This window comes from Octodon degus, unplaced genomic scaffold, assembly GCF_000260255.1.
Source record: "Octodon degus isolate 3935 unplaced genomic scaffold, OctDeg1.0 scaffold00115, whole genome shotgun sequence".
Lineage (NCBI taxonomy): Eukaryota > Metazoa > Chordata > Mammalia > Rodentia > Octodontidae > Octodon > Octodon degus.
In genome coordinates, this window is record NW_004524691.1 from 1,194,491 (window position 1) to 1,211,335 (window position 16,845).

At 34.8% G+C, this 16,845-nt stretch overlaps 1 pseudogene across 1 annotated transcript; it reads left to right on the forward strand.

Moving 5' to 3' along the window:
• Positions 1 to 907: 907 nt before the first annotated feature.
• Positions 908 to 1,398, forward strand: LOC101592985 (annotated as a pseudogene). Its single transcript, XR_001117258.2, has one exon. The product of XR_001117258.2 is annotated as a 60S ribosomal protein L32 pseudogene (transcript).
• Positions 1,399 to 16,845: the final 15,447 nt, after the last annotated feature.

Below are 16,845 nucleotides of genomic sequence, written 5' to 3' on the forward strand. Positions count from 1 at the left end.
TTACCCAACTATAAACAAAAATAAACAAGGCTTTGATTGGTAAATTGATGCTACTAGAGGCTATACTCACAAATGAAATTAGTCAGACTCACAGAAGTAAACAATCATATTGTTTCCCTGGTGTAAGAAACTAAAAGCGAAAATATAATTGTATTGTACAAAAGGTACAATAGATATAATAAAAGAGAAAGAAACTGAACATAAGGAACAAACAATTGGAATGAGAGAAAGGAGAAAAGACAGAAAAAAAGCAGGGGAAAAATCATATTTGTGTATACACAGGATAGCTAAAATAATTGCAGTATTAATTTCTAATCAAGCTCTTGAAAGTAACAGTATCCTGGTGGATACATTGTATCAACTTGAAAAGTTTAGAAGTTTAATTAAAAGACTCAGCAGGAGCCAGAATTGTTACTTTGTAAACGTTCTCATCCTGTCCAAGAGGAGGACATGGACATTATGTGAGTTCTACACCCTCAGCTGCAGGGTAGCCTGTTTATAATATAAGGAAAGGAGAAAGGTAGCTGCTGCTGCTCCTCCCTTTGCTCTGTGCTGTTTCCTGTCTCCATGAACTGCCACCCTCTGCCATGTGCCACTCGGCCTTAGAGCCAGCCGAATATGGTCTGAAACCTCCACAAACTGTGAGCTAAATAAACTTTTCCTTCCTTAATTCTGGGTATTGGGTATTTTGTCCCAGCAACGAGAGAAACAGTTAATGCTCAAAATTTTTACTTTGACCAATTTTTTATGCTTATATTTATAATCTAAGCAATTACATTGAAGACAGCAATGTGTGATATAAGAACCACTATTGAATACATATCATCTTATTTTTAAATTCTATATCAGTACCAATGTCTTATCTATTATTTTTCTATTCTCTTTAAAATGAAAAATATTGCTCTTCCTCGGCGCTGCCTACGGAGGTGGCAGCCATCTCCCTCTTGGCACCATGGCGGCCCTCAGACCCCTCGTGAAGCCCAAGATCGTCAAAAAGAGGACCAAGAAGTTCATCCGGCACCAGTCAGACCGATATGTCAAAATTAAGCGCAACTGGCGGAAACCCAGAGGCATCGACAACAGGGTGCGGAGGAGGTTCAAGGGCCAGATCTTGATGCCCAACATAGGTTATGGAAGTAACAAAAAGACAAAGCACATGCTGCCCAGTGGCTTCCGGAAGTTCCTGGTGCACAATGTTAAGGAGCTGGAGGTGCTGTTGATGTGCAACAAGTCTTACTGTGCAGAGATTGCTCACAACGTCTCCTCTAAGAACCGCAAGGCCATCGTGCAAAGAGCAGCCCAGCTAGCCATCCGAGTCACCAATCCCAATGCCAGGCTGCGCAGTGAAGAAAACGAGTAGACGGCCTGTGTGCATGTTTATTTGTGCTTCAGTAAATCACAAAAAATGTTAAAAAATAAAATAAAATAAAAAAATAAAATGAAAAATATTAAAAATATATAAAGTATATATCTTTGTCATAGGCATGTTTTTCTATTATACTTTCAATGTGAAATTTGTGTGTAAACAACTCATGAAATTTGCTTATGACCAGTAGGAAATTTTCAGTTAATTCTCTTGGGTTTTAATACATACAGTCATTATCTACAAACCACCTCTTTTCCAATTTCTCTTATTTTTTTCCATTATAATTGCACCAGCCAATACTCTTATAAGAATACTTTCACTAGGGGAACATTAGCATTCGGAGAACATTTTATCTATTTTTTTCATAGTCAGTGGTCTCTGAAAACAACAGATGGCCTTTCTCTTCTAGAGATGATTTTCACTATTTATCTTTTCCCCCAAATTTTTCCACTTCAAGTTAGGATGGAGCTGAAAAGTGGTCGATTACAATGGTAGCTCAGCTCAAGTATACTTGTTTGCAAACAATTTGGCTCATGAACAGAACTTTTATTTCTATTTTTGAATAGAAAATATCAGAAATTTTGAGTTGATATTTTAAGTTGTGTGACAAACAAACTTGTGGTAATTATTTCCACAATTCTGGAACAATTTAAGTCCTTTTGTTCTATATCTGTGGTCATTTCTTTTTTTTTTTAATCTGTGGTCATTTCTTCATCTGTATTATTTCATGTAATTGTGATTCTCTACTTTTAAATAGTTTTCTAAAACTAGCTCTTGAATTTATTACTGTGATGGCTTTCCTGTTTTCACTTTATCAATCGTTACTTTATTATCATTTTTCTTGTATATCCATAGAAACATTTTGAGTTATATATCTTTCCTCTGACAACAGTGTTACCATGAACCATTAACTCATGTAATCTTTAATTAGTCTTATTTTCTAGATATTCCAATATTTTGTTTTATTTCTGCCTTAATCACAGAACTACTTGAATTTTTAAATCTTTACATGGTGTTTACTATAAATAAATCATGCGATGATAACAAAGGTTTTAAGCTATTTAAATATTATAACTACTGTTACAGTGTTGAATCCCACAAAAATAAAACATAATAAAAGGTTTTTTCTCCAAATTCTTGTCCCTTGAATTTTTCCAGCTAACACAAATTTTATGCAAAAAAAATCAAAAAATGGCAAGCTTTGACATAAATGAGTTAATGTGGATTAGTATGTATATATGTATCTTTTCGGGGGGGCTATTTTAGATATACTGGAGCATCTTCAATGGTGTATTCTAATTTAATTTATGCATATATATGTACATATATACATTAAAATGTGTCTTAATGAACATGTACTTTAAATACTATATGCTAGCACTATAATACATGAAATGGTTTATTCACTAATTGTCCTCCTTCATCATAGAAGACCAAGCCTCAGAAAAATTATGAGAATAGTAGTTCTCAGAATCAAAATAATAAATCAAAATATCTACCCAGATAAAGCTGATTTCAAAACCCACACACTTTTTCTGCCTCCCCAAACTGCATCACTCAACGATGTAGAGTGTGCCTAAGGAGAGTCAATGGAAAGAGAACATTCTCTCAGGCTGTCACAGAGAGCAAGCTGGTCAAGCAATGGCTGTGACTCATTCACATGGCTGACACTTACAAATGATCTACAACCTGAGGTACAGGGCTTCAGGGCAAATACTGAGGGTATTTGACTGACCTTGTCAGATACAAAAGTTACATTTCTTGTTATATAGGTCTTGCTTTATCTTGGTCTTAACCATCCAGCAGAGAAGTAGAAAAATGACATATAAAAAGTAAAGGCATATTAATATGCTGAACTGTAAAAGACTCAAGTCAACAACTTCTGCATTGCCAGTCCTATGGATAACCCACTACTATTATGGACTACTGGTCTATACTGGATCATTTTGCTGAATTCATGCACCTACAATATTTACATGACAATGGAATACCCATCTCTGACAAAGCTAAACAAAAAAGGGGGTATAAATGAAGGACCATTTTGTATCTGTATATACAAAATAGGATAGATATACAGCTACTTTCGCTTAGTTCAATGAGAAAAAAAAGATTTGTACAATAGTGCTTGGATAGGATATCATGGCTGCATCTTGTACTATGAATAACCACTATGAAAACAACAGTATGCAAGGTATTAATTATTGAAACTGCCCTACTAATTGGTTTTGAAACTGTCTCATTGCTCTTTGTTTCTCAATAAAATTAATTAAAGAATAAAAATTTTTTAAAAATTAAAAAAAAACCCTGCATCACTAGAAACATTAGGTAAAACAAAATGCTAAATATATATAGCCTTCTCTTGGTACCCAGGAAGGGTCAGTTCCAGGATTCTCATAGGACCCCAAAATCTGTAAATACTCAAGTCTCATATAAAATGGCATTAGTATGTGTGTATAACCCTATTATGTCTTCCTGTATACTTTAAAATATCTCCATGTTATTTATAATACCTAATATAATGTAAATGCTGTGCATATAATTGTTATGCTATATAGTTTGGGGAGTAGTAATAAAGAAAATGTCTCTGCCTGCTTTGTACAAATACAATGTTTAAAAAATATTTTCAATCCATTTTTTGTTGAATCCTGTGGATACAGAGGGCTGACTGGGCCATGTACAGGAAATATGTACAAAATGCCCTTTTATAGATGTATTTGAGATGTATAAAGAGGAATGTAGATATACTGTTTCACCTTCATAAAAACCAAAGACTTGCAGACCTAAAATGTAAGAAGAATGATCAGCCTGCTTTGGAGTCCTTTCCAATGCTAAAGTATTCCGCTAGAGGTTCCTGTCAACATTTCACTCTCACCATCAGGAAATTCCTCTTCATATACAACCTAATTACTTCAGGCTGAGTTTTAGCTCCCTCTTTGGAATTTACTTAGAGATGGAGAACAGCTGTTCTCTTTTTATTTCTATAAAAACCCCTTATAAACGTAAAGCCTTCCATGGTAATCTTTTCTCTGGGATATATAATCTTAATTTTAAAATGCTATTCCTTTTTTACTAAATATTTTCTTAAAATGTGGTTGCTTTTATGTGTGGAGAAAAGGGCGATACACGGGTTGTTTATACCCTTCTTAAGCTGTGTTGACCATTGAGGGCTACATATATCAAAACAGTGAGGTCTGCAGGATTGTTTTATAGTGTATGTGAGTCTATGAGTCATGCTTTCTAAGGTTTCAACCTTAGCAATAACATTCTAGGCATTTTATTGCCCCCAAATCAAAAGTATACATATTAAGAAACATATGACAGTAGCATGTAAGTATCAGAGGAATTGTAGGGGTTTCCGTATTTTATGTAAAGTATTATTCTTCCTAAAACATATGAGAAACTTATTTGACAGTCTAAATAAGCAAATAAACACTTAGGGTCCATGGTAACAGAATGTATATTTTTATAAAGTGAATAAAAGAAAATCATTCCAGTGAAAGTTCTTTCCCCTTTGAAGCTATAGAATGACTTCTGAGGCAAAATCATCTCTAGAAATAATATGGTAATGATAGAACAAAAAAGTGAAAAGTTTTATTGTAACTAAATTTACGTTACAAAAGCAAGTATTATAATTATGAACTACAGAAAAGATAAAATCATTTCTGTCTATAGTATATTACTTAAAAGGAGGAATTAATTCTATGGAGATAACAATTAGCAAAAGCTTTAGGGGTTCCTAGGCATTGTATTAGGTGCATAACATGTATTTTAACTCATTTAATTTTTGCAACATCCCAATTTGACAGATAAGAAAACTGAGGCAAAAGAGACTAAATTATATAACAAAAATCTTACTTAGCTAGGAACAGTCATGCCTGCCTATAATCTCAGGACTGAGACAGGAGGATTGCAAGTTTAAGCCCAACGTGGGCAATTTTGTGACTTACTCAGGCCCTGTTTTAAAACTTTTTTTTAAATAATAATAACCCTAGAGATAAAATTCAGTGTGAAGGTCCTTGGCTTACTAAGCACTGCAACAGGGGGGATAGGTACCCTGAGTGTACATGACAGATTTAGAGCCCTAAGACAGGCAGTAACCTAAAGGTTTTTAATCTTTAACTTATTCTGTTTTACTAATATCAGAAGACAGTTTAGTCAAAGACTGAGCTATCAAATCCACCAATTCATCAAAATTAACCATTCATACAGATTCAAAGACATAAAATATGTACTATAGTTACTGATATAATTCAGAGAAACCGTGTCAGTGGGTTGATTTTAAAAGATCTTTTATCAGATGTCTGCTGCTGCTTGAGATCAGAACGTCCTCTGAACCATCTCAGCTTTAATACACTTGAATTTAATACACTCCAAACATCATTTGTACTTTGAATTTACAGTTGTTCAATGTCTCCTTCCCTTCACACAGTTCCTGTATTGTGTGTTGGCATCTACCTTCACTTCCAAATTACAAACTCCTCAGCAATCAAGGAGGACTCTGCGTCCTTAATCTCTGTAATGACAAACTCAACACTTTTAACAAGCAAGAGCTTAAAGACTCAAGAGTATCGAAGTAAAAATCAGACTTTTGTACACAGAAAATAAACATATATCCAACAATAAAGCCTTTTTATGTCAGCTGTTATCCTTTTGTCTATATACAAGTATTCATTGAATTACTTCAAGACTTTCCCATTTAATAAAATAAGCAGAAAATGGAAAGTTGTAATGTACTTTATTACAGAGACAAAAAGCACAAATCTTTTAAAATTGTTACACAGATGAAAGTCGCTCTATATGCCTTATGTGGTAACTCTGTTGCCTCAAACCACAGTTCATTGGGCTTAAGCTTCTCAGGCAACAACTCAATTTTGAAAGAAAAATACAAAGCTTAAAAATATGTAAAAATTCCTACAACAACATCTTTAAAGATATGCTATTAAATGCAAGAGTAGTTTTAATTTTGATCTTTTAGATTCTCTTGCATAACAATTCTCCTTAAATATGTAAACGTTTTCATCTTTTAGACATTTGAAGTTCAAAGATTCCTCAAAAACATATTATATAAAGAAAAGAAGGGAACTCTGTGTAAAACTCTTAAGAACAAGAAATATTATTGTGTTTCTGTAAGCCAATGATTCTCAACTAAGGGACATTTTGCCTTAAAGGTATATTTAGAATACTTAGAGATCCTTTTTATTATGATGACTGAAGCAAAGAATACTATAATATCAGGCAAGTTGTCCAGTTTGCTGCTAAAATCCTTCAATGTGCAACAGCATAACAGCATCTACTGCAACATGATAATAGTACTGAGGTGGAAAAATTCTGGATTTAGGGTGAGATAAGAGCAATAAAGCACAAACAATTCTACTCTCTGTGACTTAACACACCAAAGGTATATTGCCTGCCATAAGCTAATATAGGATGGCAGAGGCAAGTATGATTCTTACTGATATTCAGAGGTCTATGTTTATCCACCCTGAGGTTTTAGAATCCTTCACTAGTTCTTTCTGAGAGACAAAGAAAAAAACAAGGCCTTCAGAGAATTGCATTCCAGACTTCTTGTGCTCTTGGTGTCCCCATGATGGTGTGTATACCATTTCTGTCCATGTTTAGTTGGCCAAATGTCAATCACATATTTGTATCTAATGCCAGAAAAGTCCAGGAAATGTACTGTAGCTGTGTATCCAAAACGTGGAAACATTTGTTTATATCTGCACAGTACCTACCTCCAAATTTCAGTTATCTCTGTGTCTAATAAAATGCTTTGCTCAAAGGGACTTAATAACAATACAAAGGAACTTGTAATAACATAAAGCAATGTTTCAAACTAGGTATTAAACTCTGAGCTTTTGCATTTGGTCACATACCCAGACCTTTCATTTTTCCTTCTTTTTTATTTTATTATTTTTTTTTGACATATTGCTGCTAAATCACAAAATTTCCCAGGCTGGGTTCAAACTTGCCAAGCTTCCTGCCTCAATTTCCCAAAGGGATTACAGAATATTTTCTTTAAAAAGAAAAACAGAATGTAGAAGAATCTGAAATTAATGTTTAATATCAGGTCATCTAAAACTTTTATTTGTCTTAAAGAAAAAGAAGGGCTGCAAGCACAGCCAACATTTTGACCCTAGCCTTTCAAGGTCAGGAAAGACTCAGGACATAGGAGAAACTATACTGTAACATCATGTAACTCAGTTGCATCCCAAATTTTCTGATCAAGGAGATTATGGGGCCACAGAAGAATGTGATCAATGATGTAGAGTATGCCCAAGGAGAGCCACATGGAGAGAAAACATTGTCTCAGGCTCTCACAGAGAGCAAATTGGTCAATCAATTTGGCTGACACTGACAAACAATCTACAAAGTGCATTACAGGGTTTCAGGATAAATCCTGAAGGGACTTGACTGACCATATCAGATACAAAAGTTACATTTCTTGTTATATAGGTCTTTCTTTATCTTGGTCTTAATCATCCAGCATAAGGTATAAACACGAGGTATAAGGGGTGAAGCCATGTTGGTATGCTGGGCTGTAAAGGGCTCAGGTCAACAATTTCTGACATTGCCCATCCTGCGGATGACCCACTACTGTTATGGACTGCTGGACTATATTGGATCATTTTGCTGAATTCATGCACCTACAATATTTAAATGACAATGGAATACCATTCTCTGACAGAACTTAACCAAAAAAAGGGGATACAAATAAATGACCATTTTGTATCTGTATATTCAAAATAGTTAAGATAGATATACAGCCATATTCTCTTAATTCAATGAATAAGAATATTTGTTCTAATAGTGGTTGTGGATGGGATGCCATGTTTGCATCTTGTACAATGAGTAACCACTGAGACAACAATGTGCCATGTATCTATTATTGAAACTGTCCTACTGATCAGTTTTGAAACTCTCTCACTGCTATTTGTTTCTCAATAAAATTACTTTAAAAAATTTTTAGTTGTAAATTTATTTATTTATTTATTAATGTATTTAGCACAGGGTTTCACTATGTAGATAGGATTTGTAGTGATTCCCCTGTTTTCAGCTTCCTAAAGGCTGGGATTATAGGTTTGCTACCACACCCAGCCTCAATTACCATCTCAACATACCCTGGGGACAGGTGGCCAGGTATCCGGCCCTGGCCACTATGCTCTGCCTAAGTAAGCACTATAATATGGTGAGCTGTCTGCTCGGCCCAAAAATTTTATTTGTAAATGTCTAACTACAATAAAATTGTATAGTTATATAAGATTTTTAAGTATTGCTTCTAAAACATAAGTGAAATATTATTTCATATTTTATATTGTCAATTATTCAATATAGTAATTAACATAATTACTTAATTCAATGCTTAAGTTATCTTCTTTGTGAGCCTTTTAGCTACTTACATTTTTTTAAAAAAATGTGTAATGTTTCTATGTTAACATCAAAATCATTACTTTAAAATTAATGTGAAATTAAATAGCAGCTTTATAGCTGGGCATGGTGGACATGCCTATAATCTCAATACTCAAGATTCCAGGTCAGCCTGTACTACACAGTACATTCACCATGAACCTAAGCTACATAGCAAAACCCTGTAGCATTAAATCAATCAATAAATAAATAGCAGCTTTCTAAAACATTCTTACAAGGAAGAAATGGAAAACAGCAACCATGATCAACTGTACAATGTTAGCATTTGATCTTCCTTATTCTTTTAGAAAAATTGGGGATAAAGGGATAAATTAAAAGTAAATCTTACCCAGCATCCCAAATGTTACCAATCTGTGGGCTACAGTACTTAACTCAAAAATTTCCAGTCCCAAATGAATGTTTATTTTTAGATGGGAGAGAAATAAAATCTTCACAGCATCAGTGTAAAGTAAATTACTGGGCAAGCATCTTCCCAACCTCCTATATTGACACTGTTCTGAAATTAATAATGGAATACATTTAACAATAAATAATATATTGTTCAAAATAACCAGTTTCTACAATGTCAACTATATACTTTTCCTTTCCAACATTCCTCTCAGTGATTACTTCTGATATACTAGAGTCCATTAATAGTATGAAGTAAATAGGATGTGATCAGGATGAAATTGCTGCATTCCATTGCAGAGATAAAAGTTCAGGACATACCATAAATATTTCCAATCTATTTTCTTAGAGGGATGGAAATATTTATAGTTTGAAAATCTGTCAATAAAAAAGAGCATTTCAATTTATTCTGCAATATCAAGGAGCTTTTTGTTAGTTTTATGTGTAAGTTGCTACTACCCAACCTACCTTCAGAAAATATGTGATAAATTCTATCCAGCCAATCTAATTTGTTTTTGGGAGAACTATGTTTAAATGAGCCAACTTCATGTCACTAAAAATACTACTATATTCTATTTGGAGGTCTATATTAAAATCTTCTTCTTTGTAATTTTAAGATACTATGACAAAATGGCATCAGTAGTCATGATCATGAGTTTCCTTCATTTACACAATTTCATGAAAGGTAATATAAAAATTTTCTAAACAAAAATTTGTAGTTTAATCAAGAAACTGAACATTTCTTCCTTAACAATAGAATCACATTGCAGTTCATAAAAACAGCATGTGGAATCCACAAAGATATCTTCCATTTTTGAGTTCCTTTAAGTAGAAAGTTTGTAAAATATTCTTTGAAAATTGGTCATTCCAAAACTTATATTATACATGTCTGCTTTGCTTCCAAATTAAACTAAAATCTCATTATCATAAAAGACTCCATTTTTATGAGAAGTTATTCAGCTTTGGAGCCACATGTGATGAGTTTCAGTAATGACTTGGCCCTTTATCAGCTGTGTTGCTTAGCAAGTCTCCTGTTCTGCAAAATAACTGAATGAAGGAATGAATGAATGAATGAATGAATGAATGAATGAATGAGTGAAGTAGAAAAATACACTTGAAAAACTAAATAAGTGCTGCAAATGATGCTCTTCAAACAACATCTGGCACATAGCCCCTAATTAAAGGTTATCTCCTACTATTGTTTTTCTCCTTCTATATGTTTCTGCTTATAACATTCAGCAGAATACTGGTGCCACAGAAGGCACTCAGTATAAATGCAATGAATAAATTGGCCATAATATATTTTGTGTGGTTATAAAAATGTAGCCTAGTTACAACTAAGATAATTGTGAATCATAAATGAGAATCCAATTTATTAGAAATACAACCTTTGCTAAGCAATTAAGTCTTGGTTCTTTTCTTCTGCAAATGGTCCCAGAAATAGTCTTAAAAATCAATGTAAGAATTAGGAAAGTATGGTGAACATTGACAGAAATGTCTAGCACTTCATTAATGATAGGCATCATTAATCTCTGGAAGATGAGGCCTATTTAAAACTAGTGATGCTTATCTACAGATGTGGTTCACTTACTTCACCACATATGTAAGTGTCCTCCAGTGCAGCACTGTGTCAATAACAGGAAGAAAACACATGATTGCTCAAACTCTACTGTGAAGTATGATTTTTAGAATATGACAAAATATATAGTTTCATACAAAACATAAATTTTTAACTGTGACCAAGAATAAGTAGAAAAGCAGACATTGAGGGCAATAATTATTTTATTGAAGGCCATAACCAGTCCTCTTTGAGTAGGTACAATAGCAGAGTGACAAATGAACAATTAAGATACATAATACAATATTTAAAACTATTAAGTGCAAAGTGACTCTTTTTTTTTTTTTGTGGAACCGAGGATTGAACTCAGGCCCTTGCACTTGCCAGGCAAACACTTATTCTATGGAGCCATTTCTCCAGCCCCCTCAAATATTTAAAGTCTAGAAATCTAACCATATACAATATTGTAGCAGGACAATCCTATGACATTTTTTTCTTTTATTACCTTTTTTTTTAACTAAACATTGACTTGAGAGCAATAATTGATATGACCTTAGAAACAGTATGCATTTAGAAGACCAAAATGATCAGTATTCCAAGCACTGTCAAAAAGTCTACAAACTGTTGTACATGGTTTCAGGGTAAATCCTGAGGGGATCTGACTGACCTTGTCAGATACAAAGTTACATTTTTAGTTATGTAGGTCTTGCTTCAACTTGATCTTAACCATTCAGCAGAAAAGTATAACCATGGGGTATAAAAAGCAAAGCCATATTAATATGATGAACTGTAAAGGCTCAACTCAACAACTTCTGACATTGCTAGTTCTGTTGATAACCCATTACGGTTATGGATTATTGGACTATATTGGGTTATTTTGCTGAGTTCAAGCACCTATAATATTTGAGTGAAAATGGTACACTCATCTCTGACAAAACAAATCAAAAAAAGGGTATATAAATGAAGGACCATTTTATAGTGACATATATATATATATATATATATATAATAGGATAGGTATACAGCTCCTTTCTCAGTGCAATGAGAAGAAAGATTTGTACTGAAAGTGTTTAGACAAGATATCATGTCTGTATCTTGTACTCTGAATAACTACTACGAAGACAACAATATGCAATGTATTAATTATTGTAACTGTCCTAAAAACTTGCCTTGAAACTGTCTCATTGAGATTTCTTTCTCATTAAAATTAATAAAATTTTTTAAATCTAGAATCCAGAAGATCAGTCTAGGTTACATGATTTAAATAAAATTGAGATGTATGTTCTTTTTTAGTGCAGATTCCTATGTGAATGCTGATGTGTACTCACCTACAAAGACCTCCTACAGAAGGGTGATCTTAAGCAGTTAGCTATCAAGAATGACTTCTCAGGGCCAGAAAGATAATTCAGTGAACTAAGCACCTGCTTTGGCAAGCATAAGGATAAGAGTTCGAGCCCTGGCACCACGTGCCATGCCGGCTCTGTCCCCGGGTTTGCTGAGTTGGAGACCGAGTCTGGACTTGGTGGCACACACCGATAATCCCAGCCATGGGGAGGCTGAAAATACAGGAATCACTATGAGTCCAAGCTTCATAGTGAGATCCTGTACCAAATACATAACTTAAAAAAAAGAATGATTCTCCCACTTAGCGTATTTCTCCTTGCAAATAGACCACTGAGACCAACTATGGAGAGCTGCGAAGGACCGCGCCTACAAGATGGCGCTGGTTTCCGCCTTCCACCCCCCGTGGGTGAGTGCTCTCTGTGCACAACAACTCCTTATATGGCTAGGGCTGTTGTCATGATTTGCTTCCGTATATGCTGGACCCATGGGTGATCCCCACGTGGCACACTGGGATTGGGCTTGGGAGTATATATTAGCCAAGGGCTGGGGGAAGGGAAGAAGAAGAAGCTTGCTGTAAGGGGCCTGAATAAACCGCTGAAGGAAGAGCTGTGTGTTGTGTCTTTCCTGCTGGTCAAGAAGTGTGTGACAACCAACAAACAGCAGCAGCCCTTCATGAGGAATTGGGTGGAGTTAGAAAGCCAGTTCACTCACAACATTAATCCTTGAATCAATAAATCCTTAAATGATTCTATAAATCCATGGATCTATGTATCTTCTGAATTTCTTGTTTGCTGGTTAGGAAACTAAACAGAAAAAAGCTATTTTGCTTAATAAAGAATGACACCATTATTCTGATATAATCCATGACTAACCTTTGCTAGAAGAAAGCATTTATTATGTAAACTATAAGCAAAATATGAACATCATGGGCTGGGAAGAAATCAAATTGAACGATCTCAAATATCACAATATGTGCCAAATATTATAGGAGTATGAGTCTAAAATAAATTTTAAATAAATCTATCTTGAATTTGGGACCAGCCATCTGTATGGGACAAATATTAATGGACATGAAAAATCTAATATCCAGTACCACAAACTTAACAGGAGATTTTAACACCCCCCCCCCTTATCCCTAAAGGATAGGTCCAGCAGACAAAAAATTAGCAAAGAAGTAGCAGAACTAAACCAGATCTGTTTTGAAACTGTCTCATTTGAACAAATGGACTTAGTGGATTTATACAGAGTGTTCCACCCAACCACATCTGAATACAAATTTCTTTCAGCTGTACTGGAGTCGTTTACTAAAATAGACCACATAATGGTCTATAAGTCATGTAAGTAGATGTAAGAAAACAGATATTATCACAGCACAGTGCAATAAAACTGGAAATAAATGACAAAAGAAACCACAAAAAAACCATAAACACAAGGAAATTAAATGACACCCTCCTCAGCAACTAATGGGTTACAGATGAAATTAAACAAGAAATTAAAAAACATCTACAATTCAATGAAAATTCAAGCACAACATATCAGAATTTGTGGGATGCAATAAAGCAGTCCTTACAGAGAAACTTATAGCTTCTTCTTTTCTTTTTTCTTTTTCTTTTTTTTTTTTTAACTGAGGATAGAACTGACACCATTGTGTTTGCCAGGCAAGCTCTTATTCTAGTGAGCTATCTCCCGCCCGACCCCTAAAACTTTAAACTCACACATTAGGAAAATAGAAATGGAACAAATAAATACTCTAATGATGCATCTCAAGCATCTACAAAAAGAAGAGCAAACCAAGCCCAAAGCCTAAAGAAGGGATGAAATTATAAAGATTAGAGAAGAAATTAATGCAATTGAGAGAAAGAAAACAACACAAACAATTAACAAATTGAAAAGCTGCTTTTTTGAAAGGTTAAATAAAATTGATAAGCCCCTTGTCTATGGCCATACCACCCTGAACGCACCTGATCTCACCTGATAAGCCCAAAGCTAACCTCCTCAAAAAGAGGAAAGAAAGCTCAAATTCAAGCAATAAGGAATGAAAATGTCTAAATTACTAAGACCATATGGAAATTCAGAAGATCATCAATAGCTACTTTGAAAATCTTTACTCTCACACAGTTGAAGGCACAGAAGAAATACACAGATTCCTAAAAAGGCACAAATTACCAAAACTGAATCAAGAAGATATAAAAATTCTCAGTAACCCGATACCAGCCAATGAAATTGAAAATGTAGTAAGGAAAGTACCAACAAAGCAAATTCCAGGTCTTCATGGATTCACACCTGAATTCTACAAGAAATTTACAAAAGATATAATCAGAATGCTCCTCAAACTCTTCAATGAAATTGAAAAGGAAGCTGAATTCCCAAAATCATTCCTGGAGGCAGATATCATACTGATATGAAAACCAGAGAAAGATTCAACTAAAAAGAGATGTACAAGCCAATCTCTCTCAGAAACATGCACCCAAAAATCCTTATTGAATCCTAGCAAATAGAATACAGCAAATCATTAAGAAGATTATACACAATGGCCAGGTAGGATTCATCCCTGAGATGCAAGGATGGTTCAACATACCCAAATCTATAAATTTAATACACTATATCAATAGAGAAAAATTCAAAAGCCGTATGATCATCTCAATTAATGCAGAAAAGGACATTGACAAACTTCAACACTCATTTGTGATCAAAGCTCTACAGAAAACTGGAATAGATGGCCTCTACCTCAATCTAATAAAATCCATCTATGACAATACAACTGCAAATATAATTCTAATTGGGGAAAACTAAAATAATTTGTTCTCAGATCAGGTACAAACAAAGATGTCCTCTATCACCATTTCTATTCAATATAGGTCTTGAATCATTAGGTAAAGTCATTAGACAAGAGAGAGAAATAAAAGGAACAAGAATAGTGAAAGAAGAAGTTAAACTATTATTATTTACAGATGACATGATACTCTACTTGGAAGACCAAAAAAAAAAAACTCCACCAAGAAGCTACTAGAATTAATAAACAAATTCAGTAGCATAGTAAGATAAAAAGTCAATACCCAGGGGCTGGCAAGATAGGTCAGTGGTCTAAAGCACCTGCTTAGGCAGCTTAGGCAGGTGTAGGGGACCACTGATCAATCACCAGCACCACATACCACACCAGCCCTGCTGCCAGGGTGGGCTGAGCCAAATAAAACAAAATAAAAATTTGATTCCCAAAAATCAGTAACATTCCTCTATACAGATAACAAACACACTGAGAGAGAAGTTAGAGAAGCAATACCTCTTTCAATAGCAACACAATAAATGAAATATTTAGGAATTAATCTAACTAAAGAAGTGAAAATTTATGCCGGGGAGATGGCTCAGTGGAATAAGCACTCCCCTGGCAAACGCAAAGGCCTGAGTTCAATCCTCGGTTCTGCCAAGAAAATAAATAAATAAATAAATAAATAATATAAAGTACTGAAAATCTATTCAATGAAAATTACTGTACTCTGAAAATAGAGATCATAGAGGATTTCAGACAATGGAAAGATGTTGCTTGTTCCTGCATAAAAAGAACCAACATTGTGAAGATGGCCATATTCCCAAAATTGTTATACAGATTTAATGCAATCCCTACCAAAATACCACCAACATACCTCACAGACCTAGATAAATCATTCCTTATATTTATTTGGATCAAAGAAACCTAGAGTATCAAAGGAAATCCTAGGCAACAAAGGCAAGGCAGGAGGCATTACAATTCCTGACTCTTGAAATTATACAAAAAAGCTACTGTGATAAAATCAGCATGTTATTGCCAAAAAAAAAAAAATCTGAGGATCAGTGGAATAGATTAGAAGATACAGACACAATTATAAGCACACTGAGACACCTTAGCTTTGACAATGGAACCTAAAGATAGCCTCTTTAACAAATTGTGTTGGAAAAACTGGCTCACTACATGCTGAAAACTAAAACTTGACCCAGGTCTATCACCATGCACTAAGCTAAAGTCAACATGAATTAAGGATCTAAACATTAAAGCACAAACACTAAATCTCCTGGAAGAGAAAGTAGGAGGAACACGTAAAGACATAAGGGAAGGTAAAGATTTCATGAGCAAAATCAAATCGCATGGATAATACTTCAAAGAATTAACAATTGAGACCTCCGTTTTTTGAGACATTTCTGCACATCAAAAGAAATTACCAACAGAATGAAAAGACAACCCACAAATATGGAAAAAAATCTTACCTAATAAGCACTCACACAAAGGTCTTCTATCTAAAATATAGAAAGAACTAAAAAGCATTAGGGCCCCAAAATTTAAGGACCCAGTCCAAAAATGAACATCCAAGATGAACATACACTTCTCAGGGGAAGAAATACAAGAGGCAAATTGATCCATGAAAAAATGCTTGGCATCACTAACCATTTGTGAAATTCAAGTTGAAACAACATTAAGATACCATCTTGCCCCAGAAAGAAATCATAAAGAAATCAACCAACAAAAAAAGTTGGACAGGCTGTGGGGAAAAAGTAACCCTTCTCCACTGCTGGTGGGAATGTAGTCTGGTGCACCCATTATTGAAATCAGTGAGGAGACTCCTCAAAAAACTAGGACCAAGACCCAGTCCTAGCCCAGGTCCAGTGAGTGTGTGGAGAGCTTCCTGCTACCCTGCGCTGGCAGGACCAGTCCCAGCCCAGGTGAAGTGTGGGCTGGACCCTCTACCACCCCCTCGGGCCGCCCCCCACCACTCCGCAGTACCTCCCCCACCCC